Here is a 16,579-nt window from a genome sequence, read left to right on the forward strand (position 1 = left end):
ATTAAAGGGGCTACTATCTTTACGAACTTGAACGAACCTCCGGTAGTGACCGACCAATCCTACCTCTGGTAGTTTCCCTAACCATGGTTATCAATTCCTCAGTGGTCCTTTATTCATTCTTTTCAGGATCCCCCACGGGATCCTCCTCAGCAACAATCCCTTCTAGGACAACATCCTCAACCGCTACATCCTCAATATGAACATCATCCGGTCCTGCGTTAGGACGCTCTATCAGATCCACAATCTGATCTCCAATAAGTAATAAAACATCATCGCGCTGTTGCTCTTCAACCTCAGGGTTCGGAGTCCCGCTACCATAAACGATAACGAACTACGCTTCTATCACGATATTTATAAGGGTTCCCATAAGGGTTTTAACTGTCAGTACTACGTTAGGTAGTCCGACTATGAACTTGGCAAGAGTCCTTATTATCTTAGTGAACTTATATTTTAACGTCATATCATCTCTGAGGTTTATAACGCTTAGCTCTGATACCACTTCTGTAACACCCCCAAATCCGGGGTCGGGGATCCGGGTTGTCACGAGTTCCATTTCCCTTAATAACACTCAATCTTAATACACAATCAACTACTCTGTACTGTGACCCCACAATAAACACACACACCACAAGTTATAGTCTCAGAGATGAATATCCAAAAATAAACACAAGTCGTTTTATTCCACAATTATATGTCAATACACCTTAAAAAGGTTTCTGAATAGATTTACATTTCTTTGCCATTATTACAATTGATAAAGATACATAAGTCTGGTACATCAAAAGTTGAAAGCCTAGCCTATTGGTAGTTCCTACCTCAGCTACAGCGACATCAACGCCTATAGGAAACTGCGGAATGTTTCCTAATTGCTTGCGAATCGGGAGCTTGGTCCTGTTCATCTTTTCTATCTGTTGTTGTGTGATGAAAGAAGAAAGCAAGGGTGAGCAGCAAGCCCACCAAAATAATATGTATAATGATTAACAATATATGAGCCTTCTCATAGTACTCATGAAAGTCTTGGTCAAAAGAAATGAACCAAGTTGATATCTTAATGCGATGAAGTCACAAAATATTCAGTATATATATATATACTTTTCAAAATATTGGAAGTCCTCTTCCATGCATAATACACACAGAGTTCCAGTGTATAACTGTATAAAAATATCGTTGCAAGGTGATCTCATATATCTAACCTTGTCTCAACGTTTTTCTGAAAATTTTTGTCATGCATAAGATAATCATTTACTAGATATAAGTTTAAAAGATGAAGTTACAAGATACTCCAATATACTTATATCTTTTCCAAATACTACTTGAACTACCACCATTCAAGTTATAATTAGTTTCAAAAGTTCATCACACTGATGAGACTACAAGATAAGACTTAAATAGATTCAATCTTTGAAATATTTTGAAGGAAATGAAGTTATGATATACTTCATTAAGTCCCGATATATATATACACCTATATATATACATATGTTTCCTGAAAACCTCTGTCATGTAAAGTATGAACAGAATTGCAATATCCAATAAATTTGGAAAGGAAATTTTTTTGACATAAACCTGATATCTTGCTGATCAGGCAAAGATACCAATAAGTAACCTTTTCTACTAGTAGATGGACGAATTCCCCACTGGTCATCACCCTGGTCGCAATAGGACCTTATGCTGGACTGCAACTCAGCCACTTATGCATTTGATGGACTCCCACTGAGCCACTTACACTATCATGGACGCCCACTGAGCCCATGTTGCTTATGCCGACTCAAATAGATGGACTTACTTCCCGAACGTTGGGTAAGTAATCAATTCATTTACCAAAACCGCAACCTTGTTGCGAATATAAAATACACCACAGAGCCGGATCCCTCAGGTTTTGAGCGAGTATTTAAATCCCCTTAAAAAGGAAGATCTTAAATATAAAAATGAGTTTTGGGATCCGCTCTAACTTTTAAAAATTATTTTGAAGACTCGAAAACACTTTAAAGAGTGTTTGGAGTAATGCTGATTTAATGAAGTAAATCAGTCCCAATATTTTTAGAAAATGTCTGAATATTATTATTTAAATAATATTCCCATAAAGATTAATCTTTATACAAATAATTGAAGTAGAAGTTGTAAGACTTATACTTGAAATGAGTATTAAATAACCAAAGATATACTTATACGAAAGTACAATCTTTATTTGAATAATCGAAAATAAGTTTGATTATCGAAATATTATTCTTTAATAAAATAAAGAATATTATTAAATAATAAGCGGAGTCATAATACCTCGAATGAATATTCGAAATAATATTCAATAATAAAATAAAGGAGTCCTAAGTCCTCGGATGAATATTCGAAATAATATTCAATAATAATATAAAGTTAAAGTTATCGAATAAACCTTATTCGATTAATAGTTTTGAAAACTATAACCATATATATATAAGAATATATATATTATACTCGAGAACATCGACTCCCGGTTTAGAAATATGTTCACCTTTTGATCCCCTATACTAAGGGTAAATTCAAATACCGCTTATCTCTAGCATAGGTATTATGCAACTGCAAGCATTTTAACCAACAGATATATAATCCAAGAATATGAAACAGGCATGCATATATACCATATCACATGCTACAATATATCGCAAGAATTTGCTAATAACAAATATTCATTTATCGCAAGATCATGCATATACACATATACATCACAACAACAGTATAACGGGTAGAAAACTTGCCTGGGCGACTGGGGGTTACAAATGGCTCGGGACGAGTCTGGTAACCTATAAGCAACAAGTAAGTTGGAATTAAACCAAAGTCACTTGTAAATCTATACTTTAACTAACTTAGACTCTAACGCTTGTTTTGCGCTTACTGATTCTCTTAAGTTACTCGAGTACCCTCGGCTCCACCATTTTTAATAATTTAACCATTACGAGTTTTAAGGCGATTCCTTCGCGAGTGTCTTACCAACTGCCTAACACTCTTACCATAATTGTTTCATACATTAATTTAACCTTTTTGGTCTTTAACCTATGTTTCAAAGTAAGGCGAGGGGAAAAGTTTCGTTCGCGAAACGCCGTTACTTGAAACGGTCGTTTCTCCTAAACCGTGCATCGGAATCGAACGAACTACATATCAAAACGAAGCTCGTAACATGAACTATCTAAACATGGCAATGGTAAAAACCTAGCAGGGGGTTCTCGGGTCCTAATGTTATGCACAAAAACAGTCTAAAGAAAATCGGACGTTACGACGGCTATGTTTACGTGATTTCCCAAATTTAAACCATTCAAAACCAACCACAATTCAACCCCAAATCAATCATACAACCAACATCCATCCAAACCACATCATAACAGCCCCAACAAATCCACATTAACCATTTATACTTATTCCCCACATGAACTAAAAGCTTTACTTAGGTTCTTTAACTAATTATCAAGATTTACAACTCCAACAATACCACAAAACCAACTAATCTCTACAAACTCAACCAAACTTCAAACAATCAAGCATCATGCTTCACATATACTATATCAAACATATTCATTCCTAATTACTCAAAACTAAAGCTAGGGTTTGTAGTTTATACCTTCCTTGGAGAGTGGAGAATCAAGAGAATGGCTTGGAATCACCCTTAAAGTCCTTATCCAAGCTTAATCTAAACAAAACTTCAAGAACACAAATTTTAGTTCTTGAAAAACACTATTCACTATCTTCTTCCATGATTTATAGAAAAAGATTGGCTTGGAATTAGAAGCTTAAACTTATAGGAAGTATGTAACTATCCATGGGGAAGCTTTGATAATTACCTTGCTAAATAGTAAGTGGTGGAGCTTGGATCTTCATTTTTTAAGAAAGAAGCCGAGAGTATGAAGAAGATGAAGTGCCTTGGTTTCTTTTTGTTTTGATGAAAAATGAATTATTTGGCTTGGTTGATTTGGTTTTGTTTTGTTTTTGGTTAATTACTAATTTAACCTTGATTTTGTGTGGTTAATAACCATCCACATCTCCTTCCTCCTTATGTCATGCTTGTGTCATGCTATGATGTCATCTTTCCTTCCTTGTCCCCTTCTCATTGGTTGGGTGACATCATCCTCTCTAATCCCTTTGATTAACTTCCTAATTGTTTGCCTAATGACCGCTGATCTGTTATACGGTTCGCTTAACTTTCGTTCTCGTTTATCGTTTGAGGGATCATACCCGGGATCTTATTACTTAGGTTCCCTTAACCTTTCTCAATATATTATATTTCTTTTATGATCCTCTCTTATAATCCTTTAATTTAAATCCTTGTTATCCTGTTACCTTATACTCAATTCTTTCCGTATCTAATGGATTTCCGGGAAAAATCAAAGTGTTCGGAATTGGATCCTGACGATCTTTACATACACTTATATACCATATAGAGTGCCAATAAAATCTCAGAATATCCATAAAAGAACCCCTACCTAGTGTGGCATGAAAAGTTTTCTCATTCAGCAAAAACACTATTCATAAGGGTTTCAAAAATTTTCCAAAAATTGGGGTTATTACAGATTCCTGAACTAGCATAAGTGGATCAGCCTTGAACATTCGCTTCCTTCACTGGAAGGGGTAGATCCTTTATTGATCATACACTATCTTCGTATATGAATACAGACTGAAGTTGTTATCAGTAGTTAAAATTGGTAAAGCTTTAAGGAGTGTAAGTTGTAGTTATCTAGTCAAATTCTCATGCATTTGTACTTAATATTTTTGACATCATCAAATATTTGTTAAACTTGTATATTATGACAATTTTACAAGTTGGGGGAGATTGTTAGATATATTTGATAATGTCATGACTAATATGATTTATGTTTAGTTTTCAGATCTTACTTAAACAGGATAAATCAGTACTTAACTGAAATCAGCACTTATACTGAAGTCAGAACTTAAGTTATCAGTACTTAAGTTTCAGGAGATATTTATCAGAAGATAATATCAGGACTTAAAGGAAACGTTCAGATAAGAAAGACGGCTGATTGAAAGGAAAAGAAGATAAAGACAAACGTAAGAAGAGATATGCATGAAGAAGGAATTCTATGAAGAATAGAATACTTGGAAGAAAAGATACCTGATTGATATATTTTAGGAAGCATAATTATATTCCATATCAATTAGCGATTATCTTGTAACTGTGTAGTATATAAACACAGACATAGGGTTTACACTATAAGTGTTATCGTTATCGAGAATATTATTCATTGTAACCCTAGCAGCTCTCGTGATATTTGTTCATCACTGAGAGAGGACAGTTCCATACTGTAACAGAATTTATTTCTTTGAATAAAGTCTGTTTTCTATTACTTGTGTTATTAGAATTCGATTTGATTGTGCTATACACTGTATTCACCCCCTCTACAATGTGTGTGGCCTAACATAGCATTCTTGATAAAAGGGCCATTTAACCAAAAAACCATGACTTTCCCTTGACACCGTTTGGTAAGAGAAATATGATATTTAATTTTTCGTAGTTTGAAGACCATCCTACTTGGTTAGACTTTAGTATAAAAAAAGATGTTGTTTTCAGTTTGTATTGTTATTTGTTTAAAGATAAGTGTGGTTCAGGAAATAATGACTCATTTGTTATCGACGGATACAAAAATTGGAAGAAACCGGGCAAATTTGCTAGACATATTGGAGAACATAATAGCATTCATCAAAATTGTCAAAGAGCTTGTCATTTGTTAATGATATGTACGTAACACACTGACATTGCTCTTTCGCAGCAATCTGACAAAGTCAAGAATGATTATCATGTTCAACTATTTGCTGCAATTGATTGTATAAGGTTTCTTTTACTTCAAGGGTTAGCTTTCCAAGGGCATGACGAGTCAAAGGAATCAAAAACCTGAGGAAATTTTCTAACTTCTGAATTTTCTCTCTTATCATAATTGTAATTTTAGGGAAATATCGTGTAATTATTTTTATCAATAAATAATTGCTATGTGATTTTATGTGATTTTTTTGAAGAATTATTGGATAATTGGAAGTGATGTTTGGGTGTTTATATATTATAAGATTAAGGTATTTTAATTTTTAAAATATCCAGAATAAAATATAGACAATTTTGGTATTTTTCTGGTAATTTTTGGGTTGTTATATGACTTTATAAGGATTTATAGAATTAATAATTATTATTTTTAAGTAATTATAAAACTACTTTATAAAATTGGGAATCGTCCAACTTCAACCGTTTTTGCGTTTTTATAACCCAAAACTCTTCTGAAAACTTCAACCGTTATTGACTTTTTCGATCCGGGATACGGTTTGACCGGTACAAGTCCCGGCGCAAAATTTTCGATACGATAGTCATTTCAGTAGGTCAATAAAACCCGTATTCTCGAGAGATGGGATATTTTTACATTATTTTCTTGTAAGGAGTTTTATAAGAAGTTCGGTTTTGATAATTATCCAAATCTGGTATCAAATTATATCGTTTTATAGTTACTTAGCCGCTAAGTAATCTATTTTCGGATTCGATATTAAGAGTGTAATTATGAAATTATTAAATAAATAAAATATGTTATGGTTCTTTCAACAGAATGTTGTATCTATTATTAGCAGGATGTGACTCTGTGGTGTTTGAGGATTAATTATATTATACTGTTAAAGGCTGAGTTGTATTATTTTGTTTTCACTTTTAAAAGTGATTTAATTGAAGATTTATTCTCATATATATTGAAATTACTTTTAAAATTATTTTTATGGTTTTATAATTTCAATAATTATTTATGAGAATTTATAAAATTTAGAAATCAATATTTCATCAATTATTTATCCCTAAATGATTTTTTTAATTATATTAAAGAATAAATTCAATTTTAAATTCCAGGATATTTCAAAAATTACGAAACTTATGTTTTCTTAGGTTTTTAATATTTCGAAAATTTTAAAATTATTTCGGAAATTTTTCGGATTTTATTCACCCGCATGTCTGTTCGTTAAATTGTGAAATGCGAGTATGATGCGTGATTCAAAAATATTTTAAACATGATGAAAATTTTATATTATTAATTTTTAATTATTTTGAGAATTTTAAACTACTCTGGGGATTTCCGGGTTGTTTTCACCCGTTAGTCACTTGTTAAATTGTAAATTCCGGTGTCAGATTCAGGGCAATAAAAAAAGGGGAAACAAATCAGATCATTATACATGTTTTATCCCTTTTTCTTCTTATCAACACCGCATCAATCTCTCTCTAGAAAATCTCTGGGCTCTCTCTCCTGCTCACTTTCTCTCTCGCTATCTCTCTCTTTTAATCTCTCTATCTCCTCCAATTCCTCCCTGTTGTTTTCCGTTTCTTCCCCCCGCCTTTGATAAGTTTTTTGGCCGCCACCCTTTACTGTTTTCCGGCGAGGTAGTGGCCCGTAGGCGTGCGTGTACTGTGGTTGCTGTGTGTGTGCCCTTTGTGTGTGTGAGTCTGTGTGGGTGTGTTTGCTGTGTGATTTTCCGGTAATCACCACCGCCGCCCTTGTCCTGTTTTCAGTGACTTTGTCACCGTCCTCTCCCCCTGTATCAGCGCGTGTATACGCGTGGTAGTGATGGGTTTATTTGATTTACTTGTTGTTGCCTTATTCAGATGTTTTGATTGAATTTTTGTTTTATTAATTTTGCAGGAAAATACATGACTGATATTCGTGAATAAAATAAATAATTCGTGTGGGAGTTACTAATAATTAATCGGTGGAATTCGTATGAAAATCCGAAATTTATCGGGTACCGACGAATTTTACTGCCGTCGGCGATGAGTCTCGGCGAGCCGACGGTGGGCGATGATGATTTTAATCTGTGTCCTATGTTTATAAATTAAATAAATTAGTTCGTGAAGTTAATTTCGAAACGAAAATGATTAATTAATTTTAAAAGTTATATCGTTAGTGGAATGTGAATTGTAATTATTGGATTGTGATTGAATTGATTTTAAATTGTGAATGGGATATTGACGTCGATTATGTTTCGACGGGTAAGCCGATAAATAGAGGAGACGCTACCCGATTTTCGGGAAATTAATTCGGAAAATACGGGAACGTAACCTATAATTATCGGAAATGTCGAACGAGAATATATAATTATATTATACGAAACCTAATTACGTGTCGTGATAAGATATTTTATAAATAATCGATTACCCTATTTTTTAAAATGATGAGTATACGTACTTTCTGAAAATAAGTACCAAACTGAATTTCGAAGACGTGAACCTTAATTGTTATGTGTAGTTCAATAATACATATAAATACAAATTGGGTTATGAAATCGTATGGGTAGATTTGATAGCAAGGATGTGTCAAGCATAAATGATTATCTAAATTAGGGTATCTCGACTCTGTAGGTTCTAGTTAGAGGACCCGAGGATTGACATCGGACTAAAAATATCCTATTGGTCAGTCGTCAAGCTCAGCAAGGTTCCAATCGAAGGACCTGAGTGTTGAAATCAAATCCAGGATAAGTTAGTGATTAGACGATAAAGCCGAACGTCCAAGTCGGTCCAAAGTTAACCAATAATAGTGGTTAAAGCTTATCAAGGCAAGTATTCCTGAACTTTCTTGTGATATACTGTAAGTCTTCCTTTCCTATTCTAAGTTCTGAATAGTTAAATGTTTTATATTTCACCGTAATTACTCTTATTTATGCACGTACTTTTCATTATTGTTCCTTTATTATCGATTGATCTCTTGAGCAAATACCTATTATTCGGGGTTATTTGCGAACCCTGAATCGGGATGTTTTGAAATCAAAATGATTTGACATCAAAATACTCTACGGACTAGATGTTTACTATGAGGGTCAGTGATGAAATGGACCCTATGGGTCGGGGATGGACCAGATCCTTGGGCCATAGTGCCTGGGTACCCAAATTAATCTATACAAGTAGGTATAGATCTACAATATATCCTGACTGATCAGTAGGGTATGAGTGTGAACGTTGAACTAGTATCCAGTCTAATTTATTGTTGATTGCCATTGACGACATTACCTCTTGAAAAGCTTCATGACTACAAAATACCAAGACCTAGTTGAAAAGATGAACCAGTAAATCACCCGTTGCTTTTGATTTATGATAGAGGGCCAATAAAGGCCAACGTTTTATTCACTCAACTATTTTTAGTAAATAGAAATGTTTATAAACTACTTAAAACTTTTGTCCGGAAATCTCTTTGAACTTAATACCTGGAAATTAGTTATGATACTTGCTGGGTATTTTTGGCTCACTGTTGCTTGTGAATTCTTATTTCTTTCAGAATCAAACGAGGATAAAAGTGAATAGCTCTTAATAGACATCAGAAATTAAAGAGATCTCTCAACTGCAAGAGGATGGAGATGTTAGAACGAATAAGACAAGGGAGTTAGTACAGAAATAATAAAATTGTATTTTTAGTTATTGTAGATTTTAGAAGGTTAGATTCTTGTTTCATACCATAACCTGTAAACGATCCGGAATTGAGGGGTCGTTTGTATATAATTTTATATTATGTAAAGATTGTTTAGTGAAACCAAATCTTGACCCCGGATTTGGGATGTTACAAGTTGGCATTAGAGCTACAGGTTATTGGTCCCTGAAATAAGAATAGGTGAAAGTAAGATATGAGTAACAGGCCATATAAGACAGGAAAGACTCTAGGTGTCATTTGAGTCCAAATTGAGTGCGAATTAAGATTAACAGATCTGATATAGATTAGTAAGATAGGATATTGATAAAATAAGTGGAAAGATAATATATTGGTGTTATAGATATATCGAGTTTCCAGATCCTATGGTCATGAAGAGTCGACAACTCGAGGGAGACTGGGTAAATTACCCTGCTTTTCATGCGGTTGTGAAGAAAAGGAGATTTATTCTTGTAAGAACTTTATATATGGAAAGACAGATGAGCGTTAGCATGATCCAGCTTAGATATGTGTAGTAGGACAAGCTTCAGGCTGGAGGTAATGAGTTGATTAAAGCCGATGAAGAGCCAACGTGCAAGTTTCAAAGGAACCATCGTTGCGAGAAGTTCTTATCACTTTTCGGGCATCGCACAAGGAATGACATCTACCATATTAGGTATACTTAAGACTAACAAAAAGATACGACCCTATTTACGGATAGAACGGTAAATCATGTTAATTGGTGGTAATTATGACATCAAGAACAACATGAAAATATCAAAGGTATGATTAGATGTCAGCATTGAAGTTAGGTTCATAAATAAGCTAGTCTGCAACGGTAAATGGAGTTATCGTTGACCCATGAATGAGAAATGAATCTGAGGAGAAGTAGAAGATATATCAAGGTGAATATATCCTTATGTGATCATTTCTTTAATTAGGTACCTCATTAAGTGGATTATGAGAATAACAAACAACTCATATAGTAATGACGACCATGTGTGTGATATTCAGAATTCTAAAACAAGTTTTCGATAAAGATTTTCTTAATAAATTTCTAAAAGATCTTTAACTACTTGGGTTCTTGTTATTACAAACAGAGAATTACCTAAAATAATAATGAACCTAGATTCTGTAGGCCAGGTAAACCCATTAATACGGGGAAGTTTGAAATTTTCTTAGAAGAAGAGTGCAAACCTTGTTTAATAATATTAATAAATTGAATCATAGTGCAGTGATATTATTTACCCAATTTATGAAATTATTAAAGTTTAAAAATGTTTGTTGACTTGAACGAAGCCGAGGATAATTGAAGGAAACAGAGGAATCTTCTAGATGATTGGAGAAGAATAATATTCCTATCAACGGAGTCGAGGTGTTGCATGATGCTTCTTTCATTAAATAAATTATATGAGGCAAGAAGGAAAGAAAATTTATTGTATCCCTTTCCAAATCATTCTTCCTTCCAAATATTACTTTCTGATTGAGACAAACAGTGTTATGGTGTGACATTTTGTCGGAATGACAACGGGCCTGGTGGGACGCCACCTAATCATGTGCTGTATGCCGTATAGTACGAAAGACATGCCATCTTGAGTACAAATATGATTGTCTCATTCATATCTAAACCATCACTCATTCTTCCTTCTTCAATTATGATTTAATGACTTATGGATTCTTCCAATTGTTCGTTGCACTGTTGTTCTTTGCAAAACTTTCCCATCAAAATCATAAACACAAATTTTTTTCTTGTGTACGGTCTATTTTCTAAAGATTTTAAAAGGATTGGAATAGTTCCGTGTAGCAGATGGAATTACATATTGAGTATAGATATAATTGCAAGACAATATACGATGGAGAATTACATGCAAAGAGGAATCGATATGCAGATAGCGTGGTTGATAAAGTCATCAAATTAGAAAGGGATACCTGATATATATATATATATATACGATATATTTCCAGTCTAAGATTTTTGTATGAAATGAATAGTTAGCGAACCGTAGTAAGTAAATTAATTATAAAATAAGAGAGTAACACTATGTACATCAGACAAAACAAATAAATGTTGGGACGACAACCGAAGACTAAGGAATTCTTAATAATGACTCAGACAAGCAATTAATACGTGAAGCATCCTTTCATCGCGAGAAGATATTTGTCATGAAGGTTCAAAATCAAAGAAATCTTAATTACGAACAAATTTCGAGTGTGGTCTTCAAGGAATTGTTAGGTTCTTTAACTTGAGTAAATGAGTTATGGTGAATTTAACGCTCAAAACTGATCCAGTGACGAAGGTTCCGTATGGAAAGTCATGGGACAAGATAAAGAAATGATAATCCAACTGTGAAATCTTTTAAGAAGTAATGTTTTAAAATCAAACTATGTTTCCACTAGACTGTGATAATGTTGGTTGAGACTATGTGTTAGTTATCAGAAGCTAAACAAATTAACTAATGAAAATGAGTGTATATCATTAAGGATAGAGGATTTGTGTGATGCTGTATAATTCTCAAAAAGTAACTATATATATTAATGCTAAGAAATAAGATTATAGGATATCTTTGAAACAGATTTATGAATAGTTATAAGTGATATGAATTGTTAATTAGAGAACTTGAATTGAAGAACAAACTAAAAGAATCCTAGAATAAATTTTTTGAGAGATAATAGAATAATTTTATATTCTTAGCGATATTCTGTGATATTCTAAAAGAGTTGAGAACAGGTATGGTTATATTAATCATTGTTGGTTTAAGACCTTAGTTCAATTAAAAGATGTATGCTGTGTCAGTTAGTAGTATATGTGGTTAACAACATGATATATTCTGAATTATGGTGAATTGATGAGTTTGGTGGATGGAAGTGGATTGATATTTTTGTGGATGGCTTGGTTGATTGATGGTGTCGGCTTGAGTCTGATTGGTAGTCAATAATATAGGGGAAGTACTGCCCAAATTTTCAGGATATACCCTACTTTTAAGGATAGAAAGTATACTTTCATATGTTATTGAGATTCCTATTGATACTCCAAACGATTGCGATCTCGGTTCTTGAAAAAGGTTGTTATGACCAAACCGACTCTATGTAATTGGATTTTGATTTCATTCAGCTAGTCATCACTTGGTTCAATTGATCAATTAAAAGAATTAATTGGTTAATTTTACCAACTTATGGTCAGTTAGATGGAAATCGATTCCAATTAGATTAAGTCAAATTCTGACATGATTTTTGGATCCGACATCAAAGCAACTAGAAATTTGGAGGAAGCAAGGACATCAATGGAGTTCATAAATTTAGTGGAATTAGCGTAATGTTACTGCAAGAGTGCGAGACTTTATTCAGACGAATATACCCTTTTTGTAATAGACAAGAGGAATCAAAGTTAATTGTACAGGCAAGTGAGAAGAAAAATTTCAAGAACTGAAGGTTCAAGATAGAGAAAAAGATTACTCTTAAATACTAGAAAACTCGCGAGTACAAGTACCTGATCGTATGACAGAGGCTGGCAATGTCCGCCAGTGAACTACGGAAAAAGAAGTGTGGATTATGTAAGAAAGAATATATAACTTACACAAACCCCAATAATCAGAAACATATCTCCAATTCGAGAAAGCTAAATATGAGATAAGGAATAGTGGGAGTTAATTAGAAATAAAAGTGTGCGATCAGTGATTATTTAAGTAAGCCTAAGGAAATGGCTGTCAACGGATTTTGATGATTCTTTTAGCAAGAATTTAAATTTTTACAAATAAAAAGCCTTTATTCTAGTGTTAACCATAGAAATGGCTTATATAATGATGAACATATTAGTACTATCAGGAAGAAGAGATTACTTATGTTTAGAGGAGAAAATAAATCATGAGAATGGAGAACTTAACTAGGGAAGGAAGTGGAATCAAAAGGATGATAAATAAATTTGATAAGATAGTCCAGTGTATAAGTAAGTTACAAATGTCAGGTGTGACAGAGCTAAAGTAAAGGACGGAATGAAACACTTATAATTGGAGATAGGAAGTTCATTCTGGAAATGCGATTAAATAGGGAAGGTTAAATGAAGGTACTGATGAACATGGCATAAGAATAGAAAAGTAAGGACATGTAGGTAAATGTCATATCTACCGAAGAATCAAAGCCAGCATCAAAGGTTGAGTGGATTATTGTATTGTTTCAAAAATGAGCATAGTTCGCTAAAGGGCGATATAGTAGAATCACTTGGAAAACCAGAGACGAAGTAAGCGTTACTTGAATTACTAGGGATAGGTTAACCAAACCTAATCATTCTTTTACGAATAAATACTTTACCCGAGAAGTAAGTTTGATATTACTTAAAAGAGAGTGTGGTAATTCAAGTTTGGATTGTAATCGACTGATATTACTATTTGATTTAATATGTTTGAAGAAGTATGGGAAACACTATGAACTGTGCTAATGGGGTAAGGCAGGTTTAAGAAATAGTAGTGGTTAAATCTCGATAACTCAATAGATTCAAGATACCCCGAGAATATGATACAATACATAGATGTAAAAAGAAGAATTTATGATAACATGACGTGAGGATAAGAGTAAGCGTTATAGGTGGCTGAACGTCAGAAAAGAGCATTGTAATAAATTTTACATCGGGACTCCCCAGAACCAAATAAATGATAAAATGGGTTAAAGTATATGAGAAATGTATCCAGAATAGTATATCTTCTTCTAAATAATAAAAGATTTTCGCTTAATGAATACGTTCGATTATGATTTAAAGAAAGTAATGTATGATAATAAATTGAGGAGTCAAATGTATATGTTTAGATTTTCTCTTTAATTCTAAATACTGGAATCAATTTAGGACGTTATAAATCGAAGGCACCATGATCGCAGTATATCAGTCACAGAAGGACGAAAAGTGTAGGATAACGATTAAAGAGCCTTGAGTACGTTTGGAAGCGATTACAAACTAGGCTAATTCAACAAAGAAATATGTAGGAAATGAAGTGGAATAATTAGTGAAGGTTGGAAGCAGACACGAGCACGAATTATTAGAATTAGAAAGAAAAGAAGGTTAGTATAAATTAAGTTGGTTCTTTTGAAACATTAAGATAAGCAGAAAAGATTATGGGTGAGTTGGCCTTACTGCCACACGTGTAGCAAGTTCATAGGATATTTATATGTATACCCAGGAAGATTAAGTTAGCTTTATAATGGAGACTAAAGTTAGACTTTATGAGCAACCGGTAGAATATGATATAAGCAAAAGCTGTTGAATAATGATTGGTGTTGCGAGCTAAAGTTTATGAAAAGTTGTATGGTTATGAGATTGACCAGAGAAATTATAAGTGAAATACTTGAAAAGTGTCATTATCTATTCCTTAGTATGATTCTGAGGACAAAATCCTTTTAAGGGGGGAAAGATGTAATATCCGGGAAATATCATGTAATTATTTTTATCAATAAATAATTGCTATGTGATTTTATGTGATTTTTTGAAGAATTATTGGATAATTGGAAGTGATGTTTCGGTGTTTATATATTATAAGATTAAGGTATTTTAATTTTTAAAATATCCAGAATAAAATATAGATAATTTTGGTATTTTTCTGGTAAATTTTGGGTTGTTATATGACTTTATAAGGATTTATAGAATTAATAATTATTATTTTTAAGTAATTATAAAACTACTTTATAAAATTGGGAATCGTCCAACTTCAACCGTTTTTGCGTTTTTACAACCCGAAACTCTTCTGAAAACTCCTTCCAAACCTAAGCTGAATATTCTGAACACTTTTCGTGTTTTGACTTTTTCGATCCGGGATACAGTTTGACCGGTACGAGTCTCGACGCAAAATTTCGATACGATAGTCATTTCGGTAGGTCAATAAAACTCGTATTCTCGACAGACGGGATATTTTTACATTATTTTCTTGTAAGGTGTTTTATAAGAAGTTCAGTTTTGATAATTATCCAAATCTGGTATCAAATTGTATCATTTTATACTTACTTAGCGGCTAAGTAATCTATTTTCAGATCCGATATATAAGAGTGTAATTATGAAATTATTAAATAAATAAAATATGTTATGGTTCTGTCGGCAGAATTTTGTATCTATTATTAGCTGGGTGTGACTCTGTGGTGTTCGAGGATTAATTATATTATATTGTTAAATGCTGAGTTGTATTGTTTTATTTTCACTTTTAAAATTGATTTAATTGAAGATTTATTCTCATAAATATTAAAATTGTTTCTAAAATTATTTTATGGTTTTATAATTTCAATAATTATTTTTGGGAATTTATAAATTTTAGAAATCAATATTTCATCAATTATTTATCCCTAAATGATTTTCTGATTGTATTAAAGTATAAATTCAATATTAAATTCCAGGATGTTTCAAAAATTATGAAACTTATGTTTTCTTAGGTTTTAACTATTCCGAGAATTTTAAAATTATTTTAGAAATTTTTCGGATTTTATTCACCAACACGTCTATTCGCTAAATTGTGAAATGCGGGTATGATGCGTGATTCAAAAATATTTTAAACATTATAAAAAATTTATATTATTAATTTTTAATTATTTTGAGAATTTTAAAACTAATCTGGGGTGGGCGAAGCGCCCGTTTGAAGTGGTGAAGGCATTTTCCAGGTTTTCACCCGTTAATCACTCGTTAAATTGTAAATTGCGGTGTCAGATTCAGGGCAATAAAAAAAGGGGGAACAAATCAGATATGTATACATGTTTTATCCCTTTTTCTTCTTATCAACACTGCATCGATCTCTCTCTAGAAAATCTCTGGGCTCTCTCTCCTGCTCAATTTCTCTCTCGCTATCTCTCCCTTTTAATCTCTCTATCTCCTCCAATTCCTCCCTATTGTTTTCCGTTTCTTTTCCCCCTCCTTTGGTAAGTTTTCCGGCCACTGCCCTTCGCTGTTTTCCGGCGAGGTGGTGGCGCGTAGGCGTGCGTGTATTGTGGCTGCTCTGTGTTGTTGTGTGTGTATGCCCTGTGCGTGTGAGTCTGTGTGGGTGTGTTTGCTGTGTGCTTTTCCGGTAATCACCACTGCCGCCCTTGTCCTGTTTCCGGTGACTTTATCACCGCCCCTCCCCCTGTTTCAGCGCGTGTACGCGTGGTAGTGATGGGTTTATTTGATTTACTTGTTGTTGCCTTATTCGGATGTTTTGATTGAATTTTTGTTTTATTAATTC

This window comes from Apium graveolens, chromosome 9, assembly GCF_009905375.1.
Source record: "Apium graveolens cultivar Ventura chromosome 9, ASM990537v1, whole genome shotgun sequence".
Classification (NCBI taxonomy): domain Eukaryota; kingdom Viridiplantae; phylum Streptophyta; class Magnoliopsida; order Apiales; family Apiaceae; genus Apium; species Apium graveolens.